This window comes from Panthera tigris, chromosome C2 (genome assembly GCF_018350195.1).
Source record: "Panthera tigris isolate Pti1 chromosome C2, P.tigris_Pti1_mat1.1, whole genome shotgun sequence".
Lineage (NCBI taxonomy): Eukaryota > Metazoa > Chordata > Mammalia > Carnivora > Felidae > Panthera > Panthera tigris.
Window position 1 is genome coordinate 79886979 of NC_056668.1, and position 16170 is coordinate 79903148.

The following is a 16170-nucleotide window of genomic DNA, read 5'->3' on the forward strand; positions in this document are numbered from 1 at the left end:
ACTTTGACCTGACTCAGTGTTGCCAGGATAGCTCAGGCTGCAGTGTGTGGGGAGAGGGGTCAAGGGTAAAAGCAAGCAGACCACTGGAGAGATCCGAGTGTGAGAGCAGGAGGCTGCAGTGGAGGTGGTGAGAAGGAATGTATTTCAGGGTGCTTTGAAACTCAAGTTTGATGGATTTGATTTGGGTGTGAGAGAAAGGTCAAGGGGGATTCCAAGGCTTGGGGCCCAAGCAGCTGGAAGACAGGAGACCAGAGGTCAGGAGAAAGGTCCAGGCCGGAGGTATAAATGGGAGGTTCTGGATCCTGTGGTCGAGTTGTTCTAGTGCAGCTGCATGGGTGTTTGCTCGCCAGCAAGAGTTCCTGGGTTTAAGCCGGCCTCTGGCACTGTTCAGCTGCGTGATCTCAAACAAGCTACCCAACTGCTCTGAGCGTGCCTCCTCACCTGTACAGTGGAGAAAACCAAAGTACCTACCGCTTTGGGGTTCATGGGGCGGGGAGGGGGGTTGGAGAAGAGGCAATTCACGTTAACTACCCTGCACGCAGAAATCAGCCTTCAGTGTATGTTAGCAACTGTAACCCTCTCCCTCCCTCTCTGCCTTTCTTACTATCTTGCTAAGCCTGGTATCTTTGACTTTCCCTTCTTTCTTACCCCAAATTCAACGCATTCCACTCCCCAAGTGCTCCTGGATCACTTGTTCGTCCTGGTACCTCACTATCCCCACGACAAGCCAATCAAACTAAATAGGAAACAAAGTTCCATTTCTACTCTCAAAACATGTCTTAAATCTGTCGCCATCTCTCTTTTCTCATTATTTCTCCTCTGAGCTCCCAATAAATGTTACGAACCCTCAACCTCAATGACTGCTCAAAGCAAATTAAAATACAATTTTAATTTGCTTGCATGTCCCTCTTCCCTTAAAACCGCAGGAATTTCAACCACCAAGTAATAATTAGCTCCAAGGCCCTGGAGCCTTGTGTTCAGTGCCCAGACCATGATAGGTATCCAATCAACATGTTGACCAAAAGAAAAAACAATTTTATTGGCTACTGTTACCCGCTAGACACTGAAATTAAGACACAATCACCACTACCTCCACATAAACTACAGTCCCTGCCTTTCAGGAGTTTTGAGAAACAAACTAAGTACACCCGAGGCAGAAAATAAACCAGCTGAATAAATGTAATGAGACCATTATAATGAAAGGGCAAGCTGTATAATATTGACTTGATTTACATAAGGAACGCCAAGAAAAAGATACCATCTGGGCTAGATTAGAAATAAAGACAGATGGGCCGCCTGGGTGGCTCAGTCGGGTGAGCGTCCAACTTCGGCTCAGGTCACGATCTCACAGTTTGTGGGTTCGAGCCCCCCATCCGGCTCTGTGCTGATAGCTCGGAGCCTGAGAGCCTGCTTCAGATTCTGTGTCTTCCTCTCTCCACCCCTCCCTCACTCACACCCTGTCTCTGTCTCTCAAAAAGGAAACAAAGAAAAAAGAAATGAAGACTGAGACTATTATTGGAACGGCTGGCTATAACCAGAAGCCTTCAGGACAGAAAGATGGGAGCAGGGCTTTCAAATAGAAGGTGGGGAAGTGAGACAGGCCACTGGGGCCTTTGTCAGTGGTCAGGGAGAGACAGGACAATAAAGTGGAGAGCGCCCACTTCTAGACGGAGGCCAAAAAAGCTGCTGCAGGGAAAGATGGCTGATAGGTAGTCAAAAAGGGGAGTGTGACAGAGGACCCTCCATCTTGCCATGAGTGTGCGCATAACGTAGAGCCAAAAAGTAAAATCTGTTCAAGGAAAACAGGGCTTGAGCTGGAGAAAGCCCTCAGATTCCTTCACCTCTCCTGGGGGATTTTTATTTCTCTAACACGGCAGCTCTATCTACTAGAAGATGCGATCTCCTTGTGTTCGGCACACAGAGGTGGGGGCTCAGACGGTCTCCTTATCCAAGTGAATACACACAGGTATCCCGTGGTCCCAAGCCCCAGGTTGATGAAATGACACACAGCTCACGCTCCCTTCTTCTCATTTCATCTTCCCAGCTGTCATCACTCAAGGGCAGTCAGATTCCTGGACCTCAACATCCTTGCCCCAGAGCCCAGCAGTGTGCACACATCTTTCAACATTCTTAGCCGGAATAGAGCCTCCCCGAGAGTCATGAGTGACAGGAAATCTCTCTCTGCTGCAATCACCAAGACATGACTTGAGGAAGGTCATGGTTATCCACATTCATAAACGTTAGGGATGACTTCAAACATGAATACAGGGATCAGCCATCCCTTTGAAGCACTCTGAACAAAGCTTTACGCTCTGTCACCAGTCAGGGTAACCAATCCCTAACTTTCCTCCTCATCGAGAGAAGCAAAACTTCATATTATCCCAATGAGACACAGTAGCGTAGGCATAATAAGTTCTAATGTGTGATTCACACAGACACAGGTCTGAAGTCCAAGTCCGTTGCTTACTAGCTCTGTCACCAAGGGCAACTTAGCTGAATTCCCTGAGCCTCAGTTTATTCATCTGTAAAACAAGGATAGTGTTCCCTATATCACAAGGCTGCTGAAAGGATTAAATGAGAAAAGACACATAAAGCACCAACATACAATCGGTGTTCAGAGTGGCAGCTATTATCATGGATCTTAGAAATCAAAGTATCCAAGGCAATTATTTGGTAGGCTTCCATCAGTTTTAGCAGGGTCTTAGAGATGCTCTTGGTCTCTAGGAAAGCCGGTGCTGAGTTTTGTCATCAATGCTGCGGTTAAAAACAGGACAGGGGTCAAGCTTTCCTCCAGGCTCTGATGAGACAACGTTCCCTATGGTCTATGATTTATATGCCCCCAAGATGGGCCTTAAGAACTTCAAAACAAAGGCACGACCCAGACATATAGAGAAGAGACAGACATCTGCCCACCATCAGTCCCCAAGGAAAATGAAGTATTCTGTGTCCTCATGGTAGGACCGAGAGTCTGGAGACTCAGCTACAGAGGAAACTGCAGAAGTTTCCCAGGGCCCAAAGCAGGGAGTGATGGCCCAGAGACAGCTTCTCACTTCGGCCTCTGCCATCCCTTCCTTCCTGCGTTCCCTCCCAGAGTTGGGATCCTTCCTGACTTTTGCACAGCTGCTCCACTCCACCTCCGCTGGTATATTAACATGAAGGACTCCTGGTGCGTGCATGCCCGGGGCAGACGCTGAGCGGCCACCGGGTCCTCGAGGAACTGACCAGCCCACCCGACACATGGTGTCACCACCGACCGCTCGATCACAAACAACAGGACCTCTGAAGGCAGCTCATTCCGTGTGCAGATCGTTCTCCGAGTCTAGAGTTTTAGAATGTAGACTCCCTGATCCAGAATCTACTTCCCTTAACTTCTGTCTTCAAGAGCTAGCTGTAGGACTAATGAGCTTTTAAAAGATGAAAACCTTTTCACGGCAAGCTATCCTCTGAGTCAGTTCATGTCACAATACTCACAGCCACCATTTATAGGGGGCCAACCGTGAGCCACACCTAACAGGCAGGAGAGCACAACACCGTTTCCTAAACTTGCCAGATCCTAATATCATCCTGGGTACCTGTTTCATCCTCTGCTCCCGGAGCCCCATGCTAAGCAAGCCGAATCAACAGCTGACACAGAGCCTGGAACTGCTCCTTCACCAAGAGCCCCAGGTGGTTCTTAGGATCACGCAGATTGGAGACGGGTGACCTAGTGGACCCAGCTGTGCCACCACTATCGTTGACTCACTACGGGAGCTTGGGCAGCTTGTAGAACCTCTCTGAACCCCAGTTAAGGATCTGTGATTTCAGAATGATAACAGCACGTGCCTGTAGCATATTCCGAGGAATAAACTAGATGTCTCAGCCCACAGCCTCTCAGCAGTGATGCCATTCCTGGTCCTAATGACCCTATGAAATTGCAACCCTAATGGAGCTTGAGTGTATTACGCTAAGTGAAAGAAGTCGGTCAGAGAAAGACAAATACCATACGACTTCACCCATATGCACATGAAACAAAACAAATGAACGAGGGAAAAAGAGACAAACCAAGAAACGGGCTCTTTACTGTAGAGAACTGATGGTTACCAGAGGGAGGTGGGTGGGGGGACTGGGTGAAATAGGTGAAGGGGGGGGCGCCTGGGTGGCTCAGTCGGTTGAGCGTCCGAATTCGGCCTAGGTCATGATCTCGCGGTCCGTGGGTTCGAGGCCCGCATCGGGCTCTGTGCTGACAGCTCGGAGCCCGGAGCCTGTTTCAGATTCTGTGTCTCCCTCTCTCTCTGACCCTTCCCTGTTCATGCTTTGTCTCTCTCTGTCTCAAAAATAAATAAACATTAAAAAAAAATTAAAAAAAAAAAAAGAAATAGGTGAAGGGGATTAAGAGGGGGCACCTGGGTGTCTCAGTCAGTTAAGCAGCCGACTTCAGCTCAGGTCATGATCTCACGGTCTGTGGGTTCGAGCCCCGCATCAGGCTCTGTGCTGACAGAACCTGGAGCCTGCTTGCGATTCTGTGTCTCCCTCTCTCTCTGCCCCTCCCCTGATTGCTCTCTCTCTCTCTCTCTCCCTCCCTCTCAAAAATAATAAACACTGAAGGGGATTAAGAGTACACTTGTCATGATGAGCACCAGGTAACGTATGGAATTGTTAATTCACTATATTGTACACACGAAACTAATATAACACTGTTAACGATACCAAAAGTAAAATTTTTAAAAAGGGAAAAATAAAAAATTAAATAAATACATAAAAATAGCCACCCTAGTAGTTTTACTCAGTGCTACACAAGTCGCAGTTCAAGTGTCTGAGGGACCAGGATCTGAACTCAGATCTTACTGTCTTTAAAGCCTACGTGCCTACACCCAGCAGTAGGGGGAGGCGGAATTAAACAGGCAGGGGCACAAAAGGACCTGCATATCCAGGTCTGGCTCCAAATTCTTGCCTGGCCCCAGCTCATATTTCAGCCTCAGCAGCGGCCGGCCGGCAGGAGCTCTGGCCAGCAAGATGCCCCCAGTATCACAGTAAGGGAAGAAAAGTTTGCCTCGTACTTCCTGCTGCCCCGGCTTCTACTCCTCTTCTGAGTACCACCCCGCCCCCTTCCTTTTGGGACCATCCAGAATCTGCACTCTTTCTCCAGGTCTGCACCCAGCCTTAAGGAGCTCCCCTCTTGGGAGGCAGGCTGGGTGGAGTGTTTGAGAGGCTGGCCTGGGGACCAGGGCACGCTGTGCCTCACTCTACAATTTCGAAGCTTGTGCAACGTTACTTCACCCCTGTGCCACCCCCTCTTGGCTGCAGGGCTCGCCTGCAGTAATGTCCTTGGCACAGTACCTGGCTCAATTAATCAATAGCACCACAGACTCGGCCTATCACCTCTCAAGGTCCTTGGACCTTGTACTTAATTAAAGTGGAGTCCACCTATGACTCACACATTAGCAAATAATTCATTCATGAGCCCCCATTCATTTTGTTCAAGTACAGGTGATACAGAAATAAACAGGGTCCAGCCCCTACCCCTGAGGCCTCGGAGGAAGAGAAAGACCCATAAGATGATGGGTGTAAGCGCATGTAAGGCATTCAGAACTAAAGGCTGGGGTGCCACCAACTCCACTAGAGGAAGTCAGGAATGGTAATGTTCCTCCTGGGCTCTGAAGGATGAATAGGAGTTTACCAGGCAGAAAAAGGCATATCCAGAGAGAATGGTGGTCCAAAGGCTTAGCTATGAAAGAAGGCCCATAGTAGTCACAGAATGGTGAGAAGCTATGAGGGGTGAGGGTATGAGAGCTGCAGTGATGGAAATGGGGTTCAGAATTATCTGCTCCAGACAGAAGTGTTTCTCGTCCCAATTTACCCAAGAAACTGGGACTGGCAGAGGTTTTCTAAGCAAGCAAATGACATTATTATTTTCTCTAAGCTCAGTGTTGAGTTCCTGACACCAAAAAGGGGCTCTGATGGGGCAGGAGAGGTGAAGAGAAGCCATTTCAGTTGATAGAGGAGAAGGTGCCAGAGACTACCTTTCCTCACCCCTGGTCTGACCTGCAGCCCCACCAACCACCGACCTGGCAGATCCTGAACTTGAGTCAAGTCCCCACCGGAATAAGAAGCTCCAGAAATAGGATATCCGTGTTCACAGAGTGATGGCAAGAGAGGAAGGTGAGAGCCACAGCTGGCACCGGCTGCCGAGGTAACCTACAGGCGAGTCGGGAAAATGTCCTTTTGTGTCTGGTGGCTCACGGCATCCCGAAAGGAGGAGGACAGACCTCGGGTACTTCGCTGTTCTCTCCAAGGCTACTTTCTCATCCATTAAATGGAGATAAACCCCACATCAAAAACTCATTCTAAGGGTCTGTTTGTTTCTAGTGGCTAAGGGTCCATTTGTTTAATCTTGTGGAGGAGGGAGACGTCAGACTAAAAGACCTCAAATATAATGGGGCCCCTGGGGCACATGGGTGGCTCCGTTGGTTGAGCGTCCGACTCTTGATTTCGGCTCAGGCCATGATCCCAGGGTTGTGGGATGAAGCCCTGAGTCGGGTTCCACACAGAGCGTGGAGCCTGCTTAAGATTCTTTCTCTCCCTTTCCACCTCCGCTCCCCTTCCCCACTCGTGTGCACTCTCTGTCTCTAAAACAAAGAAAATAAAATTGTCAAATACGATGGGCTCCACTAAAGCACAGGATGGAATCAGCCCCCCCGAGACACACGCTGGGCTGTGGTCGATTCCTAGGAGAGGAATCTGATCAGTCCCTTCCAAGTTGCTTTCTGCCCTGCTGGGCTGTTTGCAGTTTCTGTCAGATCGGATCACATTTCCCACCTGAGCCAGGGGGCCCAGGAGAGCTGTGGGCCTTGCAGCCGGGAGTCTCAGAGGGCTCACATGACAGGCTGGCAGGGCGCAGCTGTTCCTGGCAAGGGCATCAATAATACAGGCCTTTTTCCGCAAACTCTGGCAAACAGTCTAACGTGACAAGTGAAAACATTGTGTCCAAATTCTCACTGGGGCTGAGGGCAGCAGAGGCCAAAATAACTCGCCTTTATCAGGGCTAAATCACCAAGTGAATCAGAGCTCTGCTGGGCTGGGGTGGCAGCCGGAGGAAGCTGCTGGTGATAAGTGCCAAGAAACGTAGGGGGAACGGTGGAGGAGGGAGCAGCAGGCAAGGTCCTTGCAGAGAACAAAATGCCTGTATTGCGTGAGTGCCTGTCCATGGAATGTTGCAGAAACCCAGGGGCACCCAGAAAGGAACCCGTGTGACTTGTTGGCTGGGGAGTGAACTGGGCCATGGATTTCATCTCAGCAACAGCCAAAAATCACTGCGACCACCACAGGCAGCCCAGAGACGACTGCAACAGGAGGCCTTGCGAAGAGCGGGCCAACCGCCCTTCGTGAGCAGAGGGACTAGTGGGGTAGGGTTCAGCAGGATTTTGTCTCCTTTATGCTGTATCAGCACCAAAAACAGGGCCTGGCATCAGCGCACTCTGTATGAATGACTGAAGAAAGGCGTGGTGTGGACAAAGAACATGGGCTTTGGGCACAGGAGCACCGTCAGTAACCGAAAATTTAAGCAAGCCACTTGTTCTCTCTGAGCCTCGGTCTCCTCATCCAGTAAATGGGATAATGCGCCTGGAAAGATGCCTATAAGAATTAAAATAATGAATGTAAAAGCCCCTAAAATGATGCCTGGTAGGTAGCAGGCACTCAATAAACGGACTTCTCAGAATTAGACCGCAGTCTTCAAATACTTAGAGACCTGCAGTATCAGCTGTTTCCAATCCTTGTGGGGGGGGAGAGGGCGGGGGGAGATTAGAAGAGATAATAAAAAGAATATAAAACAACAGAAGATGATGAATCAAAGGGAAGTACAGGGAGACCTCTAAGGTCACGCTGCCTGGGTGGCCTTGGTAAGTCAAATTTTCCGTGGGTCTCAGGACTCCCTATGGTTAGATGGGGATTGGGGTTGATCGGTATTCTTCAAACCATGCTCCAGGAACCAGAGTCCGTGGAGACCCTGAGGGGTTGTCTTGGGGTAAGGAGGTGGGAGACAGTGGGCCCTAACACAGCTTCAGGAAGCTCCCCACTGAAGGCTTCCTTCTGAAGAAACTTCCACACTCTGCCCTGAGTCCTTTAAAAATCAGTGCTTTGGGGGTTCCTGGGTGGCTCAGTTGGTTAAGTGTCCAGCTCTTGGCGTTGGCTCAGGTCATGATCTCACAATTCGTGGGATCGGGGCCCCTCTTCCGGCTCTGTGCTGGCAGTGTGGAGCCTGCTTGAGAGTCTCTCTCTCTCTGCCCCTGCCCACCCTCCCCCGACTCTCTCTCTCTCTAAGTGAACTTAAAAAAAAAAAAATTAAAAGTCAGTGCTTTGTCCTAAATCACCAGGGTCCTCCCAAAGACCAGTTCTCTCCAGGAACCTAGTCCAGCACTAGAGGAAGGTGAGGAAGGCACCTGGAGTGCAAAATCTCAGGGGCATGTGAGTCCGGGGTTGGCATCTGAGCATGAGTGCCTCTTTAAATCTTGCACCTGAAGCATCTGGCTTGCCTGGCTACTACCAGACCTAAGTCCCCAGCCCTTCTTCAGCTCCCCTGTTCGGCATTGGGCATTTCCCACTCTGGAAATCTCTCACCACTACCTTCCACGGCACTGCCTTCCGTGGTAGCGTTTTGCTTTCTGGCTCCCCTCCTTCCTCCTGGGCAAGAAGAGTGGAATAGAGAACTGGAGGGGAGGAGAGCATGGCAGGCGAGGGGAGGGCACGCTGTGGGGAGGGGCCGGTGAAGCTGGTATTGAACACGCGGAGCGTGAGGGATTGGCCGAAGTGCATGAGGCAGGTCTGGACCCCAGGAGAAGAAGCTGGAACAGGGAGATTTTCTCCCCGCACTTGAGAAAATCTTCTCTCGCATCCACTTCTTCCTGCCTCACCCTACTGGCGCAGCTAAAGTCAGGTCCACATCACCTAATATCAGGGCCCTCGCAGTAGCCTCCCAAACCATGCCTGCCTCCCACCTCTCTCCACGTACAAGACTGTGCTCCACATCCGGCTCTGGACAATTACGCCCCTCCTTAGAGACAAAATGGCGTCTTCCAAGTTTGCTCCACTAGGTCCAAATTCCTCACCCCCACCTCACCCGCAAGCCTCCGAGCCACACCCCACCACATGCAAATGTGCCCCTAAGCTGTAGGTGACCTAAGGCACCACTACTCCCTGAATTCCTCCAAGCCCCCTGCTCTGACTGCTCCTGCGTTCTTCCCCCAGCGCATCCTCACCGCGCACCCTGATCCCACCTATGGAATCTTTGCACTGTGAACACCACACCCACTCTCCTCTCTTCCCAGATCCTGCATCCAGGCCTGTCAAAGTCTAGAGCCGTTTGCAGATGTTGGAGAGTACGCTTCCCTCTCTCTGCTCGGCCAGTATTTTCAGTACGTCACTATTGCACAAGCAAGGCCCTTGCCTTGTCCTCAGCAAAGAGCTACAGGGTGAAAGGAGCACCTTGCCCTGTAACCGCCATGAGACCCACACCTGCAGACAGGAGACACTGAACAGTGAAGCTTCAGTGGGAACATTGTGAGCCACAGAGAAACTGCCCTCTCCACAGTTTCTCTCTTTATTCCCCTTTGCACCTAGCCCAGCTGTGGCTCCAGCGGGCACTCCATAAATGCTAATTGAATTCATTAATTAGATCCTCCTGCTGGGAGAACGGAACTAGCCCCAGAATGATTATGGAACATTTCCATAAAAAATAATTTTCTTGGGGCGCCTGCGTGGCTCAGTCGGTTGAATGTCTGACTTCGGCTCAGGTCATGATCTCACACTTTGTGAGTTCAAGCCTCACATCGGGCTCTGTGCTGACAGCTCAGAGCCTGGAGCCTGCTTCGGAATCTGTGTCTCCCTCTCTCTCTGCTCCTCCCCTGTTCACACTCTGTCTCTCTCTCAAAAATAAATAAAGATTAAAAAAACATTTAAAAAAATAATTTTCTTGGGGCGCCTGGGTGGCTCAGTCAGTTGGGCATCCGACTTCGGCTCAGGTCATATTCTCATGGAACACGGGTTCGAGCCCTGCATCGGGCTCTGTGCTGACAGCTCAGAGCCTGGAGCCTGCTTCGCATTCTGGGTCTCCCTCGCTCTCTCTCTGCCCCTGCCCCACTTGTGCTCTGTCTCTCGAAAATAAATACACATTAAAAATAATAATAATTTTCTTGCCTTTTCCATGTAAAGATGAATGACCCCTCCAATGATGAACATGTTCTAAAACTGGATGGTTGCACAACTCGGTACATTTACTAGAAGTCATCGAATTTACACTTAAAGGAAGTTAATTTCATGGAACATAAATTACACCTCAGTAAAAGTGTTTTTAAAATATCTGTGTGATGATCAAAACCACTGCGTTCAGATAAGTAATAAGCTGAGTAATGAGCACACTTAAAAACAAACAACAACAAAAACATAACCAGGCCCTCCCTGTAAGGTGTGGCTCTGAGCTCAGCCTTGGCCCCCATGGGCCAGCAGCAGCTGTCAGTGGTTGGGTCCGGGGAACCTCCCAGGACAGTGTGGCTGGTTGGGGTGGGGAGAACACCAGGGCGGCCAGGCATCAGGTCAGCCTACAGTCAGGACAAGTGAACTGATCCTACAGAACATTCCACATGGGCCTCTTCGGTGGATCAAGGCTAAAGAATCAGACCCAGGTCAGAAGCAGCGCCCTGAGGTAGTGTCCTCTGGCCTCAGACCGTGGCTCACTTACACGGCACCACTGAACTTCCTCCAGAGCAATTCCACAATCTACGATGTCACGCTCAGTTGTGTTATTATCTAATTAATATCTGTCTCTCTCTGTAGACCCTACGCTACGTGAGGTCAAGGATGTGGCTCTTGTGCTCACAGGGCCTATTACAGAAGCAGGCACATGGTAGAGGGTCATTAAAAAGTTGCTTGAGTGCTAAGTAAGTGAATGGACACTCTTCACTGATGGAATCAGGACAAGGTACACACACGCCCACACACACACACACCCATTTTCTTTCAGCACAGCCCTGCCATTCAGCTGGATGGTTGGAAAGGGCCCCACAAAGAGGAGAGAGAACCAACGTGCTCTAGGGCAATTCACTACACCTGCCCCCACTGAGCCTCACAACGATCTAGATACTAGATATCGTCAATGCCCTATTGATAGCAGAAACTGGGGTTTTGCAATCAAAACCCAGATCTGTCAGGCCAGAAAGCCCCAGCTCTTTCCCAGTCATCTCTGAGGAGGGAGTGGGGGCAGGCAAGCTCAAGGTTATGACTGCACAGGCAGGTGGTTGAGAGTCTGAGGACCAGTGAGGACGGGTGCTTTCCCCAGGGTCAGGGCCTCCCACATCCTCCCCCGCCAGCGTCTGCCCACAGTGTGTGTGAGCCAGTCCTGAGTGCACAGCAGGCTCGTAGAACAGAATCATGTCTCCACAAGACTGTGGCTCCGAGCCTGAGCCTCACTCACACCTGGACAGCAGCCTATGGCCAGTGCAGGCCTCCAAGAAACTCTCCTTTCTGCCTAGGAAAGCACTTCCCCCGCTATTCTATTTCCCACCGCAGCATCACAAAGTGCTGACGCCCCAGAAACACCCACAGCATGCCCCCCGCCTCCCAAATGCTCCCAAAGGCACGGCCTGAGGCCCACAGTTTCACACAGTAAGGTGTGCATCACACAAGGTGCCGCCCACCCTTACTCCCAGATAGCAGAGCGCGAAGACTAGAAGGACGGACTTGTGCACTGTACGTTCACGAACTATAACTGAAATAAACTTTGAAAACAAGAAGACTTGGGTGTCAGGCCATCTGGGTTCAAGTCCCAACTGAGTCACCACTTACTAGCTATGAGACCTCCCATGCCTTCGTTTCCTCATGTGTCAAATGCGGTATTAACAGCACCAAACTCTTAGGGTTGTTGGGATGAATGAGGTAATGCATAGAAAGCACTTAGTACCTGGTACATAATAAATGCTATAGGATTGTTAGCTACCATTATTATTTTTCCCAGCATAGTAACGCTGCCTGTCCATCTAGAAGTGAAAGAACAACATCAGGAGATGCTGAGCACAGGGAAGGCCTGAGGCCATGCAAGATTCCCTTGGCATTTCAGACCTCCAAACACTGAGAAAATAGCCATCCTGGCCTAACTCCAGATGCTTCTTTATCTCAGCTGCCAGTAAGTACAGATGTTGGCATACCGGCACCAGGGAGGGACAGGGTGGAGAGAGAGAGCTTACCCCACAGCACAGTAAAAAAATCAACACTTACAGGCTGTTTGCTCATCTGCGGAAGGGGGCGGGGGGAACCTCCCTGGAAAAATATGCAGCTCTAGAAAATACCACTTTCCTGGAGCCACCCAGAATAATGAAGAAGGATCTCCGATAACTGGCTAACTAGGTCAAAGGACAAAGAAGTCAGGCTTCGGGGCAACTCCAGAAATGTGGGAGGGGGCTTGTCAGCACTAGGTCCTCTTGCTTCTCACAATTAAAGTTTATTTATTTATTTTGAAGGGAGTGGCAGAGAGAGAGAGAGAGAGAGAGAGAGAGAGAGAGAGAATCCCAAGCAGGCACCATGCTGTCAGCACAAAGCCCAGTAAGGGCTCAATCTCATGAACCATGAGATCATGACCTAGGTGGAAATCAAGAGTCCCAAGCTTAACCGACTGAGCCACCCAGGCGCCCCTCCTTCCTACATTTAAAAAGTATAGCCTGGGGTCTAAATTCACACAGCCAGACCTAAGGAGCAGAAAGGGTAAGAGACATACAACTAGCCATCAGAGAAATGCAAATTAAGACCATAATGAGACACCGTCCCCTATCTATCAGAAGAGCTAAAATAAAAATATGACCCTACCAAACACCAACAAGGAGGTGGAGAAAGTGGATCTCTCCCACACTGCTGGTGGGAATGTTAAATGGTACAGTCACAGTTTGGCAGTTTCTTAAATAAATAAATAAATAAATAAATAAATAAAATACACTTACCATACAACTCAGCAATTGCACTGCTGGGCACTTATCCCAGAAAAACAAAAATTTATGCCTACACGAAAACCTACACAAAATTGTTCACAGCAGCTTTATTTGTAATAGTCAAAAACTGGAAACAACCAAAATGTCCTTCCAAAGGTCGATAGTGAAACTGGTACATCCATACCATGGAATACCAGTCAGAAAAAAAAAAAAAAAAGAGCAAATTACTGATACATTCAACTACCTGGATGGGCCTGAAATGTATTATGATGACTGAAAACAAGCCAGTCTCAGAAGTTTGCATACTGTCCATCTCTGTTTACAGAACATTCTCAGAATGACAAAATTATAGACAGGAAGCACAGAGGGGAGGGGGCCAAGGCAGTGGGACAGTGAAAGGGTGGCATGAGGGAGATCTTTCTGGTGAGAGAACAGCCCATCTCTTGATCGAAAGAGCGGCTCTGCTAATCCACCCATGCGAGAAAATGACACACATTGTCCCAATCTCACATTCCTGGTTTTGATATCGTGCTATAATCATGTAAAATGAAGCCACTGGAATAAACTAAATGAAGGATGCACTGGACCTCTCTGTACTATCTTTGCAACTCCTAGTGAATCTACAATTGTTTCAAAACAAAACATTAAAAAAAAAAAAAAAAATAGAAGCGTGCAGGCCATAAGCCCCGGCAACTGGGAGTCTAGCCCACATCCTTCTCCAAAATCCCAGTCGTCCAATCAAATTACTTACAATTTTGCATGCAGCATGACATTCAATACAGCCATGCCTTTGCATGTACAAACTTCCACCCAGACTGCCCTCCCTCCACCTAGCTAACTTTTAATTTCCTTTACAAACCAATTCACATACATTCACCTTCTAGAAGCTTCCCTGACTTCCTGTCCTAAGATTGCTCATCTTCCTTTGCACTTCCCTGTACGGACTCAACTGAATTGTAATTATTAGTTTACATGTCATAGTCTCTCACGACATGCAAGCTTGGGAATTGGAAAAGACATTTCCAAACATCTCCAATAAAGGATTTGTTTGTAGAGCGGACAAAGGGCTCGATTCAATCGTAAGAAGACAAAGAAACAAATTCTATTTTTTTTTAAGTGAACAAAAGATTCTGCACAGACATTGCACCAAAGGAAACAGGCAGATGGCAAATAAGCACACGAAAAGATGATCAGCACCATTGATCTTTAAGGAAATGCGAATAAAATGACAAGATATCACCGCAAACCTAGCAGGATAGCTAAAATTAAAAAGGCTGCCCATACCAAGTGTTGGCAAGGAAATGGAGCACCTTGCCGAAGATAGTACAGCGAGGGTCCAGTGCCTCCTTCATTTAGTTTATTCCAGGTATTCTCAGGTAGTGCTGGGGGGGGGGGGCAATGTAAAATGGCACTGCCACTCTAGGAAACAATTTGGCAGCTTCTTAAAAGGTTCAACATACACCCGCCATGTGGCCCAGCCATCACACTCTTAGGTACTGATGCAAGAAAAAGAATCCAGAGGTCCCCACGACATTTTTTCACAAATGCTTACAGGGGCTTTATTTTAATGGCCCCAAATTGGCAACAACCCAAATGTCTGTTAATGGATAAAAGGATAAACAGACAGTGGTCTTTCCGTACAGCAGGACACTATTCGGCAATAAAGGCATGAACCACTTCCGCACACGACGCGGACGAATGTCAAAATGATTAAGGAGGGCACTGACTGTGATGAGCACCGGGTGGCGTATGGAGGTCAGGAATCACTATATTCTACACCTGAAACTAACATTACACTGTATGTTTACTAACTGGAGTTGAGATAAAAACTTAAAACAAATTAAAACTTAAAAGCGATCATGCTGAGTGTAAGAAGAACACATGCTGTATGATGCTATTTACTTAAAGTTCTAGAAAACGCAGGCGAATCTGCAGTGATAGAATGCAGATTAGGGGCTGCGTGGGGCTGGGAGGCAGGACAGAGAGAGGGGGAAAAGGGAAGGATAAGGTGAAGGAGGAAACTTTGAGTGCTAATGATTATGCTCATTAACTTGACTGTGCAGAGAATTTCATGAGTGTAAACATGTGTCAAAACTCATCAAGTTGTGCAGTTTATTTTTTTTTTAATTTTTTTTTTATGTTTTATTTATTTTTGAGAGAGAGACAGAGCATGAACGGGGGAGGGTCACAGAGAGAGGGAGACACAGAATCTGAAACAGGCTCCAGGCTCTGAGCTGTCAGCACAGAGCCCGATGCAGGGCTCGAACTCACGGACTGCGAGATCATGACCTGAGCCGAAGTCGGTCGCCCAACCGACTGAGCCACCCAGGCACCCCCAAGTTGTGCAGTTTAAATAAGTGCACGTTGTTGTTAGGATTCAATAGAGCTGCAGGGAGAAAATCACAGGTACCATTTAACAGGCATCTGCTTTGTGGGAAGAGCAGGACATAAATAATTATTAATCTTCATTCGTTTTACAGATGAGGAAACTGAGTCAGAAAGGCCAGGTAGTCGTGCAGCTATGGTCAAGCGAGGTTTACACCCAGTTCAAATGGCCTCAAAGCTGGGGCACTTTTCTCTGTATGGTGAGGTGTTCCGACAGTGGGGGAGCTTCCAGCAAGAAGCCAGAAATGATACACCTCGGCCTCAACAAGACCTCTAGGAAGGTTGACAACAGACGAGGATGAAGAGCTGGCATCACAGAGATGCCAGGGGATCTTTGACATCATTGAGAGGACACCCTCTGCCTTCTGGGTGGCCACTGCCACAAATTCCTCCACTAGCCAAACCCCGCCCATCACAGGTTTGGGGCCAGACAAGCCAAGGCAGGAAATGGGCTGTACCTGCCTCTGGGAACATTCTTCTCCGTGCAGCCAGAGTGGTTTGGTGTGAAAGACCCTGGCCAGACATTCAGCACAGACTCCAGCTCCACCTGTGTCACCGACAAGGCTCTTCCCCTTTCTGGGCCTCCGTTTCCTCAAATGGAAGATGTGAAGGCCCACTGACCAGCTTTCCAAGGACCTCTTTCAGCCCTGACTCGTGTTCTGAGCGCCCTGCTGAAGTGAGTTTTTCCTGCCTCTGGAACTGATCAGGTGCCACAAAGGAAAAAGATTCTTGATTATCTACAGAACTATACATGCCACGCCTCCCTCAACCCCAGCCCCACAAAGACGCCTGTCCCACTCAGCAGTGCCTTCCCAGATCTCCCCCTCTGGCCACTCTG

At 49.0% G+C, this 16170-nt stretch overlaps 1 protein-coding gene across 5 annotated transcripts in view; it reads right to left on the reverse strand.

The window, feature by feature from the left end:
* The window catches only part of ST6GAL1 (ST6 beta-galactoside alpha-2,6-sialyltransferase 1), a 118466-nt gene that overhangs the window by 70883 nt on the left and 31413 nt on the right, over positions 1–16170 (reverse strand). The window contains exon 4 of one of the 5 annotated variants that reach the window (XM_042998947.1): positions 15791–16031. The exons of the other annotated variants lie outside the window; for them this stretch is intronic. The gene's annotated coding sequence lies outside the window, so the exon portion shown is untranslated. The remainder of the gene's footprint in view (positions 1–15790; positions 16032–16170) is intronic. 5 annotated transcript variants of the gene reach the window in all.